The 14,842-nt window shown below is 40.1% G+C and overlaps 1 long non-coding RNA gene across 2 annotated transcripts in view; it reads left to right on the forward strand.

The window, feature by feature from the left end:
• The window catches only part of LOC125920925 (uncharacterized), a 90,526-nt gene that overhangs the window by 48,038 nt on the left and 27,646 nt on the right, over nt 1-14,842 (forward strand). For both annotated transcript variants that reach the window (XR_007457253.1, XR_007457252.1), the window contains exon 2: nt 7,698-7,749. This is a non-coding gene — a long non-coding RNA (uncharacterized LOC125920925). The remainder of the gene's footprint in view (nt 1-7,697; nt 7,750-14,842) is intronic.

The following is a 14,842-nucleotide window of genomic DNA, read 5'->3' on the forward strand; positions in this document are numbered from 1 at the left end:
TGAGCCACCTAGGCTCCCTGTTATTGTTTCTGTGTTGAAACAATATAGAATTACTAGTTTCTAAATAATAGTTGGGATAATTTACGTTACTCACTAAAATGGTTAAAATCTTTTACTATTTGTAGAGAAGACTTTTAAGATTTGTATTTGTCCCTGTAAGTAATCTTAAGGAGGCTATGGTCTAGAGTTTGGGAAAGAGAGCCCTTTTTGTAGTTTGTATTTTTAAAAAAACTCCTTTTCTTTTCTTTTCCTTTAGTCTTAGGTAAGTGTGGACATTGTTTTAGATACCTCCTGGGGTGTTACATTTCAAAGACATGGTAAGATTTATTTTTTCAAGAGACTGAAAAAGAATACAAGTTCCTCCAAGAAGGACTTTGGTTTCCTAAGGCCAATAATTGACAAACCTTTTGAGATGAATTGGTGAGGTTTTAGAATTGGTAAAAAGGCATGGATGGACTTTGGATTGCCTATAGAGTTGATTTGTTTTTTTTTTTTTTTTTTTTTTTTTAGTTTTTTTGAAAAATTTTTGAGATAAAGACAGTTGTTTTTATTATTTTTTTTTTTTTTTTCTTTTGTTTTTTTTTTTTTTTTTTACAATACTTGCAAATGTCTGAAGGCAAATAGGAGGGGATCTGAGTGGACTTTGATTTTTGTTCTATGTCAAATTTCTGTTCTTTCATCTTATTAAGTGGGTCCGTAAGGCTAGCCATTATACCAATAAGACAATTGTTTAGGATGGGAGCTCTCCAAAACTTTTTCTTTCAAATACAGTCAACTGAAGAGATCCATTGTCTGGCCATTGATGAGAAGAATCTTATATTAATCTCAATAGTGACTTAAACCACTAAGCCTGTTTATGGCTTGACCATGGATGTAAGACATGTCCCCAAAGGAGAGTGAAAAACAAAAACAAACAGTCCTCAGAAGATCCAGAAAGTTTGCTCCTAAATTTAGCCTAAGAAAGATCTAGCCACAAATGGAGTGACACTCAGATTTCTGTCCAGCCTTATCTAGCTGCAAATAAAGTGCAACCCACATTTCTGTCTGGCCAAATTAGTGACAATGAAGGTTGAAATGGAAAAGGACCTTTATGAACTGGATCCCCTTATGACAAATTCCCCTGAGACTGGCACATTTGGACAAAAAGAATGCTGGCTATTGGATCCACAATCTATTGGGCTGCCTGCCAGATGCATGCCAGTATAAACATCCTCTAGATGGCAGATACCAGAGAGAATATTCTCACTGGTCATAAAACTAAGCTCTCAATACATAGAAAAAGATGAGTGGAAAACTTAATCAGAACTGTGGTTCACCATTTCTTGTGACAAATGACACAAAAAACAGAGACAAAAACAACAACAACAACAACAATAACAACGGGGCGCCTGGGTGGCTCAGTCAGTTAAGCGGCCGACTTCGGCTCAGGTCATGATCTCACGGTCTGTGAGTTCGAGCCCCGCGTCGGGCTCTGTGCTGACAGCTCAGAGCCTGGATGGAGCCTGTTTCAGATTCTGTGTCTCCCTCTCTCTGACCCTCTCCCGTTCATGCTCTGTCTCTCTCTGTCTCAAAAATAAATAAACGTTAAAAAAAAAAAACAATAACAACAACAACAACAACAACAAACAGTGACCATCTCTGGGAGGAAAAGGATCATTAGAAAATAACAATACTCATAAAAAATTTTTGCCAAAGTCACTATACCCAAGGAAATAGTTCCATAAATATTTTCTCCTAATCTAAATTAGATAAAGAAAAGGACTCTCACTACTCTTGCTTCCATTAGACCCTGCAGGCACAGATCGGGAGACTGGTGTGGTAAGAATCTTACCTTCTGCTGGCCTTTTGTTAGAAGTTCCAGAATCTCTCAGCTGCAGCAGTCGTGGAGTGAGCAGCATTCAGTCAGTTAAAGTTTATCCTGTTGACTACACCAACTGTTGGGGAGGAAGAATTTTTATCTACCCTTCAAGATTCTTTTGGCTGGTCTAAAAATTAAATTGACATGAGACAATTAAATTGACATGAGATGAACAAGAGAAAATCAAACTTAATTACATATGGCTGGTGGCTCCATAAGAATATGAAGGCCACAGGCAGTCAGGCAATTGAGGCTTATATGGCATCTAGAGCTAAGGAGGGGGAAGTGGGGGAAGAGGGGGAATGGAGCCGGGACAATTCACAGAAAAGAATAAAGACAATTGACAGGAAGAGTAAATGTTTGGTAAACAAATGTTTGCTGGGTTATACAGAAGCAATGGAACACAAGAAGGAATTTTAGCAAACTGACTTTGCTAGTTTCCTCCCTGTCTTCCACCCCTAGTTTATATTATATTGTAGTTATCTATGGTGATAACTCCCTTCCTGGAGCAGGTCCTCTATATTCTTTCAGGCAGTTAAGGGAGTAGCAAAAAAGAAAAACTTCTTGAGCCCATGTCTTAAAAATAATCAGCCTAAAATAATTTTCATGCTAAGGAGACATATTTTGGGGTGGCAAATTTTGTTCCCCTACATAAATTGTATCAGAACTACACTGTACATAATTATGTATATGTATATGTAGTTTATCAATGCAACTGTAGATCTTAGTAATGTGGCATTCAGTAATTTTTAGTTCCTTTTTTTCTTTCTCCTTTCCCTTTTTCTCTTCCCCTCCCTCTCCTTCTCCCTCCTCCTGTTTCTTTTGGCTTTATGATATTTCAAGTTAAAAAACCTCTTTTGATGCTGTTATAGGTAAATATATGTAGACCAAGTGGACCAATACATAAGTTAATACATGAAGTGGCCAAAGCCCAGTAAAAGTGTCTAACTTCTAGGAGTTTATTTCAATCCAAATGTGTTACATGTTTTATTTACACACACACACACACACACACACACACACACACACACATTTAATTCCCCTAACATCCCTACTCTATAATAATTTTACTGCTATTTTTTGGATGAGTAAAGAAATTCAGGTAAGTTAGGTAGCTTGGCCAATGAAAACTAAAATGTGGAGCATGAATTTAAAGCTAAACTGTCTGGCTCCAAAGCCTATAGTCTTTTCCCTGCATATCTTGGGAAATAATAGGTACAAAGTAGGATGAAATCAGTGTTGTAATTATTGTTTAGCTTAAAGATGTAATGTCCTCATTCATAATGGAGTACACATCCCTACTCTGGAAGAGGAGATTGTTTTAAGGCTACAAGATACTGAGGAGGACTCAGAAGGGATCCATGCACAGATTTGAAAACCCAGTTGCTTCATGGTTTTCTTTTTTCTTTGGCTGCCAAGTGGATACAATGACCACATTCCTGGCATGAAGATTTCATCCATACTGGGTATTCCTGAATTGGTGCCTGAGGCTCCAAGGCTTAGGTGGGTTTTTCTAGGATGCTGCCTACCTTACATACTTCCACAGGGTACCTGCCCAGGTGAACAGCATGCCGATGATGGCAGCCAGACTATTGCTCTATTTCTCCATATTTTACTTACAATATGACTTGGTACAGGGTCAGAATGTTGATATATTTTAATATGCTCATATGCCAAATCACAGTGTTTGTATTTGCAACTCTGAGAATTAATGGAGAGAATAAATAAAGTTAGAATTCATATTCCATGAAGTACTTTGAGCTTCACTAAAAGGGGAGATGTACAAGACATTACATTTAGAAATTGTTTAGGAGCAGCAAATGGAAAGAAGCAACACTTTGCTTTAAAAAAAAACAACACATCCCAACCCCTTCATTATGTGCAGCACACAATTTAACAGGTGTGTGATTTATTCATTTATTCACAGACTCATGGACTAACCATTCCATCACAGCACTATTGTCTGTGAAGCAAAACACATTTACAACAAACTGTATCAGCTTATTCAGAGTGACTGAATTAGCTGATCTCCAGAAATCCTTCACTGCCAGTTGAAAAAAGGGTTAATAATCACCAAAATGGTAAACATGAATAATTAAACTTTACCTCATTAAAGTCCTTTCTATCCTTGGATTTCTGGGTCATCTATAACCAGTGCTTGTTATGAAAGGAAAACAATTGTGTATTATTTGCATTGGAGAAGTAATGAAATATAATAGTTTCTCCACATGGATCTAGAATATCAGTGGCCCTCTTGGGAAAGGTGCTATATAGTCTGCCCCTTCCTGCTTCCTTAGTTCTTCTCTTGAGAAGAAGATGGTTTTCCTGATTGATGAATGTAGGGACAGCATGCCATCTATTTGGCCACATTTCTTTATTGGGCAAATTTAAATGTTGTGTCATTTGTTCTTTTTCTCTTGGTCTCTCTGACTCAATGCTCCTAGGAGCTGCATGTGCCTATCTCAAGTATCCACATGGTTAGCTTATCACTGGTGGGTCCAGCCAAGACTCTTGTTCTTGCCTCTCCACTTGTGGCTGGATAAGAAGCTATTGTCCAGTGGGTGTCCAGGTGTAGACCTGGAGCAGAGAACTAGTAGGTTGGAGCTGCACTTTCTGCAAAGTGTAACAAAGTGCCCTGTGTTCTTTGGCCCATAACATAAAGCTGATACTGTGCTTGGATTGTGCAGTGTTATTCAATCTGGCTTTACTGCTGGTAAAGCTGATAACTGTGCTATGATCCTCCACTTGCTCCTTTTGCCAGGTTCTTAACTGAGTGGAAATAGAAGGTGAGGATTGAATGAGTGATTTTTACCCTGCTCTGAAACTCCAGTAAAAACCAAAGATTCCTGAAGAGAGTCAGGGCAGCAAGAGGGAGCTGAGAGGGTAGGGGGAGGATGAGGAAGAGAGATTATTGTTGAAGTGTATGTATGCCTATGGATGTGTGTGGAGAGATAGTTACTTTTCACTTTCTGCCTGACTTTAATACATTATAATGCCCTCATTAAAATAGTTTAAAAGCCACATTCAAAAATGATCCCTGGGACTGTAATGCTGAAAACACCATGGGAGATATGCAATCAATAAGTAAACAGTGTCAGCCTGAGACCTTTCAGAACAACATTCCTACTCAGGAAAAAAAATTAAGGTAGATTTAGCCTATTTAAATATTTCCCAAGATATTTGTTAAATTTTAGTAATAGTGTTTCTTCCTTTGAATAAGCTTACATGGTTGTCTTTGAGATTAGCCTGGGCTAGAGACCATTTGATATTCAACCTGTGACTATTGTAGTATTGAGGCTGGACCAAAAGAAATTTATACTCAATCAAATGATTTTCACTTACTGAGACAAATTCACTTTTTTGCTTTCTTCAGCAATTCATCAATCTAATGGGAGAAATGGAAGCTATCATAATAATGAGAATAGACTTACAGGAGCATGAGCCAATATCAATACTTTAATAATGCAAATTCTATTGCTATATATTTGGTGTCAATCCAAATTTGCTTTTAATTAAGTTTTCTTGCCATTGTATGCTCCTCTCTCTCTCTCACTTTCTCTCTTCTCACCCCCAGGCCCCCTCCACATGCACCCCACATATACATATATACCTTTTCTCATAACACAGGTGTCACATTTGACCGGATCCTATTGTCACTGGACAACGTTGATAATGACACTGATGACACCACTATTACCACTGTCATTATCATCATATCGAAGAACATTTTGAGAACATTTTGAATATAGCTGTCTGATGTCTGATATATTATATCCTCAAACAATAACACTAATCAAGAATACCAAAGAATACGTATTTTTAAGAGTAATGTAACATAATGTGTAAGCATCAAAATTTCATACTGTGTCATGACTCAACTTATATAATGTAGGATACTCTTAAACACTTGAACAAGAAGGGCTATTAAATTCTGTTATTTTATTGTTTATATTTAGGACAATTTAAAATATTTTTATGGTAGGTGATTTTGAGCAGCAGACATCTATCTACTTTAAGAATCTTATGAAATACTGGGGCTTCTCCCATCCTGCTCATCTACCCTTAATAGGATGCTCTGGGCATCCCATGGTTAGCAGCCATTTCCCAGCCCCTAACTCCCTGGTTTCTGACCTGCCGCAGGCCTATTTCCAGCTTGTTCCTGACTCTGCATTATTATCTCCCTCTATTTTTAGACCTTTTAAGGCCTTTGACTTTGGGCTCCTTTCAAGGATTCTGGGCTCCTTTTCTAGTCACTTTGAAAAGGTTAACCCATCCTAGCAACTTCCACATGGGGCTGCTGACTTAGTTTCTCTGGTGGGTAGATTTGGACAGCACAGTTTCTGACCATGAATTGGTTGTTCTTCATCCTTCTTTATCCCAGCCATTAAGCATTGGATTTCATCAAGGCTTAGTTCTAGGTCCTACTTACTAACTCTGTGTGCTCTCTGGAAGAACTAAAGTCCACATTTAATGACTGGTTAATAGAATAGTTACTAGATTCTGAGAACCATATTAAGAGTTTTAAATCCATCCTGCCACTTAATACTCCCAATGGTGTTATAAAATAGGGAATATTATTGTCTCTGTTTTATAGAATATGAGAATTTGGGTTAGAGTATTTGAGTAATTTCTTCATGATTGCACAGCTAGAAAGTGACAAAGCTGGGTTGCAAATCAAGACAGTTTTACTCCAACACCCCTGTTCTCAACCACTATGCTATATTGCCATTGGTTTATATGGAATCGCTGAGAGATCTCATCCACGCTTGTAAGTTCACTTGTCACCAAAGTATGGATGGACTGCTAAACCTCAGTTGCCTACTCAAGGTCTCCACTTGGATGTCTCAAAAGCACTTCAAACTAAATACATCCTAAAGGTACCTCAATTGTGGTTGACCCTTGAATAACATAGGAGTTAAGTGTGCAGACCCCTGTGCAGTTGAAAATGTGCATATGACTTTTGACTCCCCCCAAATTTAACTGCTAACAGCCTACTGTTGACCAGAAGCCTTACTGATAAATATGAACAGTTAGCATATTTTATATGTTGTATGTATTATGTACTGCATTCTTACAATAAAGTAAGCTAAAGGGAAAAATGTTATTAAGAAAAATCATAAGAAACAGAAAATACATTTATAGTACCATATTTTTTAAACAAAATCCACATGTAAGTGGGCCTGTGCAGTTCAAATTCATGTTGTGTAAGAGCCAACTGCATTTGCCCCTCCAAACCCAGTCCTCTTAAATGCACCCTCCCTCCATCAGTGAAGGACACAATCCTGCATTTAGTGGTACAAATCAGGCACCTGGGCATCATCCTTGACTCATCCCTTTCTTTCCTTCAACAGTGTCCCATCCATTATTAAGTCTTGTCACTGATATCTCTGAGATGAGTTTCAAAACCATCCTCTTCTCTCAGTCTCCACAGCCACCTCATTTGCCCAAGCCATTGTTATGTCTTAACTAACCTAGTGCCATAGAACCCTGACTGGTCCCACATCCAGCTTTAGCCCTCTTCATCTGCTCTTGACATTGCAGTCTAAGTTGACAACACCATCACCTGCCTAAATGCTTCCGTGGTTCTCATTTTTCATAGCTAAAGAACTATCTACTTAGCAAGACCAGCAAGGTGCTGCAAAGTCTGGTCTGTGTCTGAAGTTCCAGACTCATGTTAATCTTCTTCTCTTCACTCTTTGTATCAGGCATACTTGCCTTCTTTCATTTGGACATTTTTGGTCCACTTCAGGGTCTTTGCACATGTTATTCCCTCTGTCTGAAATGCTCCCACTCTCCCCCACCAAGTCTGGTTAACTTTTATGCATTCTTCTCTTCTTAGGTCACATGTCAATTCTCCAGAGACACCTTCCTGGCCCTTCTTCCCAGACTAGGTGAGCTTCTCCTGTAATATGTCCTTATAACACCACAAGGCTCATTATCAGGACATTTAATGCAGTTTGTAGTTATGCTTTTGTTTATGTAACTATTTGCTCAATGATTCTCTTCTCTAGTGGAATAGAAACCCCATAAGGGCAGGAACCAAGTCAGTTTTTGCTTAGCATTGTATCTCCTGCAGTCATTGATAACTATTCATTGAATGAATAAGATGAATGATTCTGAAAACACAAAGGAATTAATTTTAAATGTAACAGATTAAATAGTAAGAACTAAATCTTTATTGAGTGATAGGTCATATATTAAATTTTAAGGTAAAATTTTTTTGACTCAAGACTTCCCTCTTCTATTGTAAACTTCTTAACACACTCTGAATATCTCAATGTATAATCCTTTTAATTTTCTCAGTAGCCAATAACAAAAGGGTATGATCTGGTCTTGAAACCCATCCTGGGTCTTGAAACTAGGCCCCACTGCAGTGCGAGGCAGCCAGAGCCTGCTGCCCTGGGATATTGGCCTGGCTGCTCCCCTTCCCACCATACTTACCACACTCCCTTGCATCTATGACCTTCTGGTCTTCCCAGCTACCTTGCCTTCAAGTCAGAGCCTATCACTGACGCTTGCTTGAGGCAATTCTTCAGACTTTTTTTGCTTCACCCTTGGATTTTGTATCCCTACAGCTTCAGCAGGACTGGTGAGTGGGGAGTGGGGTGGTGATGCTGATGGCTGAGCTGATTCCTAGTCCCTGGCAAGAGCAGAGTTTATGTAGCTCTGATTTGGAATCCAAACTACCTAGAAGAAAGAACAGGGAGTGGGGGAGCTGTGTGGAAGGATGAGATGCTAGTATTATTTCCAGTGTGTTTTGGGGAAGTGATTAAATGCCAGACCTACTTACTCTGAATTTCTGAAACTGGCCCAGAAATCTGCATTTTAATATGCAGCCCAAATAATTCTGATGCATGTGGTCCCTGTATAGCACTTTGAAAAAAGCACTGCCATAGAGACATAATTTATTAAGAGCAATGTTAACACTTTCAAAAGGCCCCCTATATTCTATGCTGTACTGAGTTGCTTGGAACAAAATACACACATGCTATCATGTAGGCTGACCCTCTGGTCCCTTCAATTAAAGTATATTAATGGATATCATTGTGTTTTTATGCTAAGAAGCATAGAGGGACAGTTACCTGTTTTTCTTTGTGAATTCCAGGAACATCTGTTGCCTAACACCTGGTGGTGTCTGTAACAGGTGTATGCTCAAGATAGCAGTGATAAAAAATCATATGATTTTGGCCCAGATCACAATTTGCAGCCTGTCATTCCTGCCAAATGGGTCAGTTGAGATGGAAACCACAGCTGTGTGTTAACAATTTAGGGGAAGTGTCACCATTTAAAAGAAAGAGTATAAGAATATGGAATAACTTGGGGAATGAGAGAGAAAATTTTCAACTGCTCAGGAACTTAATTTTCTTTCTTGCCCTCTCATCCCCTCCTTACTCATCCCCCCCAAAGCATTAACTACTTTTAAGACTTTATGACAGAGGTGAAAATTAGGAAGTTGTTTGAACAAAAGAAAACAGTTCTGTAAATGGTGGAGACCTCATTTGGGAGGCCCTCAGATTGTCTGGTTCAAATCCTTCATTATGCAGACGAGGAAATGGAGGCCCAGGAATATTATGTGATTGAGCCAGGTGACAGGCTATATTATCTTTTATCTGTCTGGAACCCAAAGCACAGCTAGAGTCCAGGTGTCAGATGTAGTTCATTATTCTTCCCATACTACCACAACATGTTAGCTCAGAGTTCTAGGCAAGGGAAGTGACTAATGATATTCCCTCTGCCACAGTGGAAGTTGTATGACAGCAGGCACTTTGCCTATCTTTTCCTCTGCTGTAACCTCAGCATTTAAAGTTCTTCAAGGCACTTTGTGAGTACTTGGTAAGGCCTAGTAGCTTCTACTTTTTGTTTCTGGGAAACCTAAGGTGCCTGGAAGAAATTCGGCTATTCTGATGGAGAGACCATATGGAGAGATCATGTGCACTCTTGAAACCTATGAAAAAGACTTATTTGGAAATAGGGTTTTTGCAGATGTCATCAAGTTAAAATGAGGTCACACTAGATTGGATGCAACATAAATCCAATGGCTGGCATCCTTATAAGAGGACCATGGGAAAAACACACACAGGAAGAAAGAAAGCTGTGTGATGACAGGGGCAGAGATTATGGTGATTCAGCTGCAATCCAAGGAATGTCAAGGATTGGCAGCAATTTCCAGAATCCAGGAGAAGTGAAGAAGAATTCTTCCCTAGAGCCTTCAGTAGGACCATGGCTGCACCGATACCTTGATTTTGAGTTTCTAGTCTCTGGAACTGTAAGAGAATAAATATCTGTTGTTGTAAGCTACCCATTTGTGGTACTTTGTTATGGCAGCCCTAGGACACTAATACAAGAAGAGAGGTCTTGAAACTACATGGGGAGAGAATGAGTCTCACTATCCAGCGTTCTGCTGAATCCTTCCATTCAGTCTAGCCCTAGCTGCCATTGACCACAACCACATGAGAGACTCCAAGTAAGACAAGAAGTTCTGCCAAGGGGTCTCAGACACATTCATGTCGATGGCATGGGACATCTTGGACATTCCAGCCCCATAGAGCATCCAGATAACTGCAGCCCCAGCTGCTGCCATGTGGAATAGAAGAACCACCCCGCTGGGCCTGGTCAACCCACCAAATTGTGAGATAATAAAATGGTTGTTTTAGCTGTGACATTGTGGGATGGTTTTCTACATAGCACTAGATGACCAAATATATGAGCTTCCTAGAAACAGACTCTGAGATAATGAAGTGATTTATTAGGATGTTTTCCCAGGAAACAAATGGTGGTGGCATGGGCAAGTGAGGCAGTAGAGGAAGACAACCAAGCAAGGATGTGACATCAAGTGAAGTCCCATGGAGGTTAAGTGTGATCTAATCCTGCCAGGAGCTCTGGATATGGTGTAATTCATAACTCAGTATTGTCCCCATCAGGGTCCTAGATACTGGAGTACCAAAACTCCCTTACCCTTCAGTCACTGGTTGAGAGCTTTCCTGGGGATATGTAAACTGTCAGTCACTTCTGGTTCTCAGGAGGAGCAGGTCAGGGGATAGATGTTAGCAGCCTGAGGGCGGCTCTCCAGCAAGGATACACTAGTGCTGGCCTTCGGGAACAAAGGTGCGCACAGAAATAGTGTGTGGAATGGTTAAAAGCAGGGTGACCAGTGTATCCCCGTTTGCCAGGGACTGTCTTTATTTAAAATGGAAAGTCCTGGGCACCTGGGTGGCTCAGTTGGTTGAGTGTCCGACTTCAGCTCAGGTCATGATTTCATGGTTTGTGGGTTTGTGCCCCGCAAAGGGCTCTCTTCTGTCAGTCCAAAGCCTGCTTCAGATCCTCTGTCCCCTTCTCTCTGCCCTTCCTCCACTCACGTTCTCTCTCTTTCTGTCTCTCAAAAATCAATAAACATTCAAAAATATAAAATGGTAAGTCCCACATCTGAGAAATCCCCAGTCCTAGGCAAACCACACAGTTGGTCACCCTAGAAAGAGATTATGGGATGCATGAGCAGAGCCTGATGCTTCTCCCCCGGTAAATGCATGAATATCCCCAGCTGGGTAAGTGGGGCCTGCAGGATTCATTGGAGGCATCTTCGCCAGGAATGCTGGAGGTCAACTAGCTGCCAAGGACCCTTTTAATGTTAAGAACCTGTGACCTATAACAGGTATAAATTGTTTCAAACTTTTTTACACACTGCGGAGGGGCTGAGGGGGATCAGTGTGGGGAAACATCTAGCTGGGCAGTGAGAGGCACGAGTAAGACAAGAGGGGCAGGAAGCACATGGGTACGACTAGGAGCTGGGCTGGAATGTGAAACTCAACACAGAGCACACAGCACAACGTCATCTACAGATCTAAGGGGAATGAGAGGCTGAAAACCTGGAGTCAGAGGAAGGACAGAGCTGGGAAGAGATCAATTTACTCTCGTCAGGATTTTTTTTTGAAAAAAAAAGAAAAAAGAAAAAAATGTTTTGACCAGAATGATTATTTTTTGGAGGCTTTCTGAAGGAAAGGAGTTTATGGATACAAATGAAGGTGAAAGTCTGTCTTGGGAGGGGTGAGGCTGGTGTCTCTAGCAGGGCAAGAAGTGGAGCCCTGTGGCCATGAACTGAAGGAGTTCTCAAACACTAGACAGAGTGGACGTTCAGGCTGCCTCTGTGAGAGAACAGCAGCGGCAGCAGACTGCAATAGCCTTTATTTCATATTTCATTAGATAGAAGCATCAAAGAGTATCAAAGAAAGGAAAGAGAACACAAAGGATCTTTAGACATTAGCCAGACATACGTCTGGTGGCTACGTGAAGGCACGAAGGGGGTGCGTGCGGTTTCAAGGAATGTCAGGGAGTTACAGCAGGGGTTGTATCTTAACTGTCCTTTGGGGGATCATGGGGCTCTGTCCTCATAGTGCTATCTCATTTGACAGTCTTGAGACCAGAACATTGCTGATGTTTCAACTATTACCCCATTCACCCTTCAGGACTTACAATAGAAATGGTCCTCCACAGAGCCCCAGTCACCTCAATTGCAAGCAGAGAAGCTAGTGTATGTAACTAACAGCATGGAAATAAGGAATTTCTTAGCAAGAATGGGAAGTCTTCAATGAGGGAAGGCAACAACAATGGGGAGATTCTTTAAGTGTTACAGATTAATGAATGGTTTGAGAACAATAAACATAAATATACTCATTTAATCGCAGACTATTAGATAAAAGGGGCGTTTTGAAAGCAAGAAGGAAAATCCTGTAGGATAAATAAAGGGAATGATATTTTATTTAAATTACACAAGTAAATATATGGAAGAGGCTTACAAGAGAGTGTAATACTAGCCTCAATTGGTAAAGAGGTTCAAGACAGGTTTGGACAGTTTAGTGAGTGCGAATCCATCTCAGATTAATAGGGAAAGGTATTTAAGATTTTCCTGTTTATTTTTTTAATTTTCCTTTTATTCTAAATATTTAGAAAATATAAAAGATCATACAGTGAAAACTTGCTCTCTTGCACTTGTCCCACGTCTGTCCAGTCCCTGCCACAGTCCCAATAGGTGATCACGGGTTTCTTATATGTCGTTAAAAATATTTTGTAAAGTGCATATAAAAGCAAATAGGAATAAGTCCTTTGATGGCAGGGGGTTTAGTCTGTTTTCTTCAGTGACTATTACCCCACTCCTAGAAAAGTTCCTGGGATATCAAAGGTGTTCAAAAAGTATATGTTAAATGACCAAATATATTCACCCTCCGAATTTTTAAATAGTAGGATCCTATACTCCCTCATTTGTATCGCATCTTGCTTTATTATGTCCTCAAGATCTTTCCTTATTGGTACATAAAGACCTCTTTCATCCTTTCTTTTAGAGCCCAGTTATGTTCCACTGCATGGATGTACCATAATTTATTTGACCAGTCTCTTATTAATGGCCACTTAGTCCCACATTTTTGTTATTTGTTATTTGTTATTTTGTTACATATGGTGATGAATAATCTTGTGTGATTTTTGCACCTGTAGGATAAGTTCCTAGAAGTACAACACCAGTTTTTATGAAGTCATGTCCTCCCCCAAATGTCTCAGATATTAGTGACAAAATTCTCAATCAACTGGAACACTAATCCGCCTGAAAGCAGGCATTTCTTATGTTCTTTTCAGGGTCACTGGGGTTTACTAATGCCAGGTGTCTTTGGTCTGCTTTCTGAAAAGCACAGAGATTTGTAGAAAGAGAAATAGTGAGCAGTGTTGGATGCAGTGAAATTGACACATGGGTGCTCAAGATGGTGCTGAAAGATCATAGTGGGATCAAATATAAAATCCCAGAAATCCCACACAAATCTTGTGTGGCCAGTGTTGTAAGCTGGCTGTTTTCACTGTGAGGCATAGGCTTTAATTGCTATTGTACAATAATACACGTCTGAAGTTTCAATATTTTTCTGAGGACGTTTGAGGATCCAGGCCAATACATAATGGCTTTTTTGCCAATCTTCTTTGCCATAGCCTTTCGTTTTCATCATAGCCTTGGGGCTTTGATTTTATTACTTTGGTCAGACTGTGACACTGGGGACATCAGGCTGAAATGACAGCTTCCCATGTGCTTTATCTCAGTGTTGTTTCTTACAGGGGAAGTAACTGCCGAATTGGACATGGATGATGGTGCTATAAGAAAACATTCTCTGAATCCTTAACCCAGGCACACATGGCTGTGCTTCTTTTCACTGCCATATTTCCATCTGAAACGTGAAGATAATGATACATGCCTTGCACCCTTTGAGAATGTGGTGGTGAATATTAATGACATAAGCTTCAAAATACAGTTTGAGCTCTTCAGGCCTGAGGTCCTTGATAAAAATTGGGTTATAGAACTAGGGAGATAAAGGGGCACAGTCCAACCATGACCATTTTTCATTATAGAGTACCTTGACAACTGATCTATGCCTCTAACTCCAGTACAATACCTGGGAACTGTCAGTATAGTGCATATGGATTTTTAATACTTTGCTTTATCTTCCTATGTTCTAACTGCCAGGGACTGTGGGTTGTTTATTCAGTTAGCAGATATGTTTCAAATGTTCACTGGATTCTGACAGAGGTGCCTGTCTTGGGAAGAGCCGTGGGTTGCTGGCCAGGAGGGCTGCTTTGCTCAGACTCCATCCCACCCACGTGGAATGTCCTAAGCAGCCTACCCTACCTGAGCCTCTGTTGCCTTTTCATTAGAGCCGAGTGATGATCTCTGCCCTGTGTGTCTCTGTGTATGAATAGGAACATTCAGCAAGAATAGAAATACAAGCTTGTTCAGTAGCATAAGGCCTGTTAAAGATGAGTATGATTATTAATGTCTATATGGGGTGCCTCCTCAAGATGTAAAGAAAACAGATGTCAGGAAACAAAGACTGCATCCTGTAAGCCAGGGCTTCCCGTCTGCAACTGAACTATAAACCAAGAACATATCCACATTTTCTACTGTGATATATCAAAATGATATAGGTCTGCATATGTGTAAAAATATGTATGTAGGAT

Source organism: Panthera uncia, chromosome C2, assembly GCF_023721935.1.
Source record: "Panthera uncia isolate 11264 chromosome C2, Puncia_PCG_1.0, whole genome shotgun sequence".
Taxonomy (NCBI): Eukaryota; Metazoa; Chordata; class Mammalia; order Carnivora; family Felidae; genus Panthera; species Panthera uncia.